Here is a 6,003-nt window from a genome sequence, read left to right on the forward strand (position 1 = left end):
GATGTTAATGTTCTATGAAATTACATAGGTTCAACAGAACACCAAGGCCTACTGGATAGTGCGAGGCCAAAAACTGGAAGCAAATCAAGTGTCACCAACTTATAAATGGGTAAACACACTGTGGTCCTTCCATACAATACAGTTCGGCAATTAAAAAAACAAAACAAAACAAATTGCTAACACGTATAACAACATGGATGAATTTCTAAAGTATTATGCAAAAGTAACGTGCAGTAGAAAAACCTGGCAGACACTACCTTAACCAAGTGATTGAATTTAACACCCGCAGTAATAAGACATGCCGACTTCATCTACCTCCTGATAGGATGCAGTGAGGAGGGCAAAATATCCCTTGTGTGGTATTTTTCCCCAAAATGTATTAGCTCAATTTAAGAAAATATCAGACAAACCCCAATTGAGGGGGCATTCTATAGCAAAAATGGCCAGTACTCTTCAAAAAAGTGTTTCAGGTTATGAAAGATAAAGACTGGGGACTTGTACCAGGTTAGAGACAAAGAAGAGAGGACAACTGATACAATTGGATTGGATTCAAGACATGAAAAAGGATCATTAATGGGAGAACTGGAATAATTGGAATGAAGTCTGCTCATTAGTTAACAGTACTGTTACCAGTGCAAATGTTCTGGTTTAGAGCATTGTACTTTAATTACGCGTTAACCTTAGGGGAAATTGGGTAAACAGTATATGGGATCTCAGTGTACTATTTTTGCAACATTCTGCAAATCTAAAATTATTTCAAAATAAAGTTGCTTTCTTCAAAAAAACAAAACCAAACCATTATGCTAAGTGAAAGAAGCCAGACCCAAAAGGCTACATACTGTTTGAGACCATGTGTACGATATTCTGAAAGGGCGAACCTATAGGTACAGAAATTACCTCCGTGGTTTCCAGGGACTAGGGAAAGGAGGCAAGGATGGCCAGAGAACTTTTTAAAAGCAATGAAAAATTCTATGTCTTTATTTTGTGGTGGTTTTTCAAACCTCATAGAACTTCATAATAAAAAAGGGTGAATTTTATACTATATAAATTGTATTTCAATAAACCTCATTTAAGAAGCACGTCAACAAATTTTCATTGTAACCTGTCTCCACTATAATTAAAAAAAACAAAACAAATAAAACTGGACATGTGAAGAAGTTTGGAATACTGACAAAGAGAAAAATGGTGTAGTATTGGTTTCCAGAACACCTCAGGAGACAAGAACCTCTGGCTGCCTGAAGCCATTTGTGCAGAGACCGCAGGTCAGAGCCAAAGGGAGTGCCAAAAAGGCCGATGGCGACTGGCTGCCAGGGAGAGAAGGTGAGCAGACTCAGACGCCACAGCAGCCCAGGACAGTCACTCTGGTGAACAGCTTGCAGATGCAACAATGGGGATGCCCTACCATCATGAAAATCACCCCAGTGCTCTATTTAAAAGAAGCTGGAGGAAAATGGGTTGGTATGATTTTCAACCAGCATGGGTATGATAAGCTTTTGACAATTTTAATTTGTTTGGAAAAATTATTTGGAATATCTCAGTAAGGGATAAGTGAGGTATTACTATAGTTTGGTTTGTTATTTTAAATTATGGAAAAATTTAAACATTGAAATAGTATGTGAAATAGAATAGTATATGAACACTTATGTTACCATTGCTTAGTGTCAACAATTATCAAAAGGGAGTTTTCTCAGATCAATTTGTGGTGTTAAGATATTGTCACAGACAATATTCTCAAACCTGCGCACCTTGAAAACTGAAGATTAAAATACCCAATACTGCCTAACTTTACTAAAAGCTCCTTACATGCTGCATGAAGTTACTTATGCTATCATTTTGAGCTTAATATGTATCTTCAGTTATTTCTCTCAAAGATGAAGATGTTTGATTCCACTGTTGCTTTCTATTAGTTTAATTTGGAGACATCAATTTGATCCAGAAAATTCTTTTCTTCTTCTGCTGATATTAAATGTTAGCAAACATTCCCATTTATTGTCAAAGAATTCTGGATGACGCCTGAATAAAACGTCACATTGTTTCTCAGAAGTGAAGGTAGCATTTTAAGTTCTTAAAAATTTAAAAGAACTTAAGAATTTAAAATCCAGAGGTGTGGACCAAAAAGAGGTTCTAGTAAAATAACCTCACAGGGTGATCGGATCATAAATTCCTAACTGGATGGGTAATCACGCCCCATGCATATAAATTTTTATTAAAAGGTGTTTTTTTTTTTTTTCCTGGAAGCAAGCCCTGCCCATTGTTTTTATACGTCTAGGTAAACATACCTTTGAAATAAGCCATAATCACCCTCAAGAGAGCAACATAATCGTGTTCGTGTAATCTTCCTTATAGTCCCTCTTTAATTTCAATACATAAAAGAAACCAAAACTCATTCTCTGGTACATTTGAGATCTTGCTTCCCAACAATGTCGGCCATTCTGGCTCAAATAAATTCTTATAAAAATTCCCTACAGGTTTGGATGTTATTACATCGACAGAGGCATTAACATAAATCAGCTGACTGTACTGCTCTACTCACAGCTCTTCTGCCTGAGGTTCTAAAGGATGGGTCTTCTGCTGGGCAGCTGTAAATAAAGGCAAATCATCCTGTTCTGAACATGAGGGTTGGATTTGTTGCTAATTATAAAGAGTTGACAAAAATTGGAGACTATTAAGGAATTTTTAATTGTAGGATTGACAGATTAGGACTTGTTATTATCTGGGTAACATTTTTCATCTAAGTTTTTCTATTCAAATGGTTTCATTATTGAGTAATAATAATTACTTTCACCATAACACTGAACGCAAAATAAAATAGAAAAAAGTTTTACTTGCTCATCTTTGAACATTTCCAAAAAACAACTAGTTTCTAGGTTCTTTGCCTAGGCAATGCACTCAGCAAGTTTTTTGGAAGATAGCTTTAGTTCTCATTTTATGTGAATTATAATGTCTAGTGACATACATATATATTTTATACATATGTATGTATACACTCATGGATTGTGTCCAATTAAAATGCTCTTTATAAAAATGTATTTTTTTCCAAATCTTTCATCATACTAATTTATTAGTGGAATCTAAGTTTTCATGTCTGTTTGAAGAAATGAATCAGTGAGAAAATTTTTACGAAACTCCTTCTGCTGCCTGTTTTATTAGTCAACATTCACATTTTTTTTAATGAATGTGGGAATTATTTTGCTAAATTTTCCATCAATTTACAAGATATTCTGCATTTCTCTAGTAAATGTGAAAACAAAGTAGAGATTGAAACCCAATTTTCACGTTTCTGTCAGTGCCACCTGAAATGTATTTCCAAGCTCGCAAATGCTCAGAACATAAGACTATTTTAAAGATGCTACCCCAAGTATTTATTGGAAGCATTGTCTGTGCCAACATTTATAGGAAGTTGGGTGGGGTAGGGTGGGGGATGGGGGTGGTTGGTTCTACCTTCCACAGGCTTTCAATCCTGGTCAAGTGTTAAAAGCAAGTTTTTGAAGGGGGCTGAAAAACAAAAAGGCCCGCATGGTGCTGAAGAAAAGAGAACTCAGGTTATCAGGCCCAGAAGCCCCTAGGGCTGAAAGCTGCCCTGGGTGAAGCCACCCATTATTCTGCCTTGAACTCATCTTCAGAGAGGGAAGACAAGCCTCAGGGGAGGAAATAAACTCATTCATCAAACAGTCTTTGGGAGCTTTCTGGGTGCAGAACAAATTCCCAAACAATTACTCTGGCTGAATGGCAGTCCCCTGTTTAACCAGGCTTTCTTGTGAAACCTGAACTGGGGAAAAAAAAATACCTGTGAAAAAACGGGCAACGTACCAATTCTGAAAAAGACAACAAACGAAAGGTTGTATTAGGAATTCGAGAAAAAAGCTTCAAAAATCATTAATTTAAAATACATGATAAATATATTACAAAGGAACTACAAAAACTTACACAGGTGTTCAATAAATAATTTTTGAACACCTACCAGCTAAATTAATGCAATGCACCAGTCCCCAGCTACCAACACTCATTTCCCTCCCTGTTCTACCATCTGCTCTTGTCAAGGTCACCAGCAACCTTCACCTTGCTAAACCTTGATCATGTCCAGCTTCTGGCCCATTTTATCACCTCTCGGGGAAACTCTTGCGTCTCCTGGTTTTCATCTTAGCTCTCTGAGCCCCCATCCTCCCAATGCTAGGCTGCAATCCCCCTTCACTGTTCAACAGCCCGGCTCCCACCTCATACAGCCAAGCATGAGCTCCGGAACGTCCCCACACCTTCAATCCACGAAGCCTTAGGGCACCACTCCCCGTGGCCCTGGCTTCTCCCTTCCTCTCACGTCTGGCACCCTACAGCCAGGGTAGTCAGGAGTCCTAAAGGCTGCACCTTTAAACTACATCCCGAATCAGACCCCTCCTCCCACGCCACAGCCACCACTGTGGCCCAGGTCCCCATCATCGGGCACTCGAGATGCTGCAATGGCCAGTGACTACTCAAAGGGGGTGCTCTACTGAGCCCTCCCGGGACTTGCCCTTCACAGCGGCCCACCAGGCCCACCTGCTCCCGCTGCGTTACTTTCCGATCGCGTTTCCTCCCCCGCCTCCCTAGTCTCTCCGGCCGCAGCGTTGGGCCCAAAGACACTGAGCCTCGGGGCTCCGCACATGCGGCCTCGGCCCGGGGAGCTTCTGAGGTCCTCGCGCAGAGGCAGGGCCCGCTCCCCTCCTCCTTCTCCCCTCCCCCTTCGCCCCGCCAAAGTCCCCAGAACCGAACACCCGCAAGCGGCTGGGCCGCGCAAGCGCGCCGCGCAGGGGCCCGCCCACCGCCAGGCCCGGGCCGGCACTGGGCTGTGCGTGCAGCCTCGCGGGAGTGCGCGCGTGCTCGGCCCGGACCCCGGGCGGGAGTCGGAGCAGGCCGCGGGGACCCGGCGCCTGGCGGAGACGCACCTGCAGGAGGCGGGAACGACGGCGGCGGCCCCGGCGCGGGGGCGGCACGAGGAGGCGGCGGGGGCGGGGGCGGGGCGGGGGCGGGGCGGGGCGGGGGCGGGGCGGGGCGGAGCTGCCACCTGACCGGGCTGCCCCGGCCCCTGCCGGGGACCCAGACCTGACCCGGCACCAGAGCGGTGTGGGCAGTTCCCTGGTCTTGTTCATCATTGGCGTTTGTTACTTTGCTTTTCTTTCTTCGCGGGGACCGCGGAGCGGGGAGGGCGCAGCGTCTTGCCTGGTCTTTGTGAGCTTCCCAGGTATGTTGTGTATTACTACGTACTTTCCTCCTTGAGTCTACAGCTGGATCACACAGCTTCAGGACAGAGCATTTCAAATATTGGGGCTTTCCCTGAAACATCAATTTTCCAATAATGATTAACTGGGTTCCCAGGCTAGCCCACCAAACCCGACTGCTAGTGCTGATACCCTTACCCGTGTGTCCGAAGGAAAACGTTCAGGGCCTCTAGGACTCAGTGACCCACGTGGCTCTACGTGTCTGATTTCCCTTAAAATCAGTCATCGTTCTTTTTCGTGTTTACCACAGCGCTACTTTTTCTAGAATGTAATTGCTTATGAGCGTGCCAGTGGATTCAAAACGGAAGTGGTCTGAGCACTTTGGTGCAAAAAATGTTAACATTAACATTTGTTTCCCCGACTCAAACCTCAACCACTTCCCACAGTATGGCTGGTAATTCAGCCCACGTTGGAGCTCTTGTTCCCGTAGGCTGTATCAGCCTCTCAGAGGCTTATGGAGTCCAAGAGAATTGAAAGAGGGCCTCACATCTGGCTGCTGTTTTAACCCTGACATGTATGTGGTACTTTGTGTCAGATACTTCTAAGAATTTCACATGTATGAACCAATTTAAATCTTCCCCGCCACTTGATGAAATGGATTCTGTTATCCCCACTTTACAAGTGGGGAAACAGGCCCAGGGAGGTCCCGCAGTTGCCCCAGGCAGAAAAGCTGTTGAATAGTAGAGCTGGGGTTTGATCCGCATATACAGCCTCCCTTTTGTGCTTATGCCATTAGCCATGAAGTGTTAAT

At 43.7% G+C, this 6,003-nt stretch overlaps 1 protein-coding gene across 5 annotated transcripts in view; it reads right to left on the reverse strand.

The window, feature by feature from the left end:
- SIRT5 (sirtuin 5) overlaps nucleotides 1-4,994 on the reverse strand; it is a 34,374-nt gene extending 29,380 nt beyond the window's left edge. For 2 of the 5 annotated variants that reach the window (XM_019742978.3, XM_074335208.2), the window contains exon 1: nucleotides 4,534-4,702. The gene's annotated coding sequence lies outside the window, so the exon portion shown is untranslated. Of the gene's footprint in view, nucleotides 1-4,253; nucleotides 4,402-4,533; nucleotides 4,704-4,919 lie in introns of those variants that run through there. The other 3 variants (XM_074335206.2, XM_019742977.3, XM_074335207.2) reach the window with 3 other exon arrangements.
- Between the last annotated feature and the right edge of the window lie 1,009 nt (nucleotides 4,995-6,003).

This window comes from Rhinolophus sinicus, chromosome 14 (genome assembly GCF_057876585.1).
Source record: "Rhinolophus sinicus isolate RSI-liver-muscle chromosome 14, RSI-T2T, whole genome shotgun sequence".
NCBI lineage: Eukaryota > Metazoa > Chordata > Mammalia > Chiroptera > Rhinolophidae > Rhinolophus > Rhinolophus sinicus.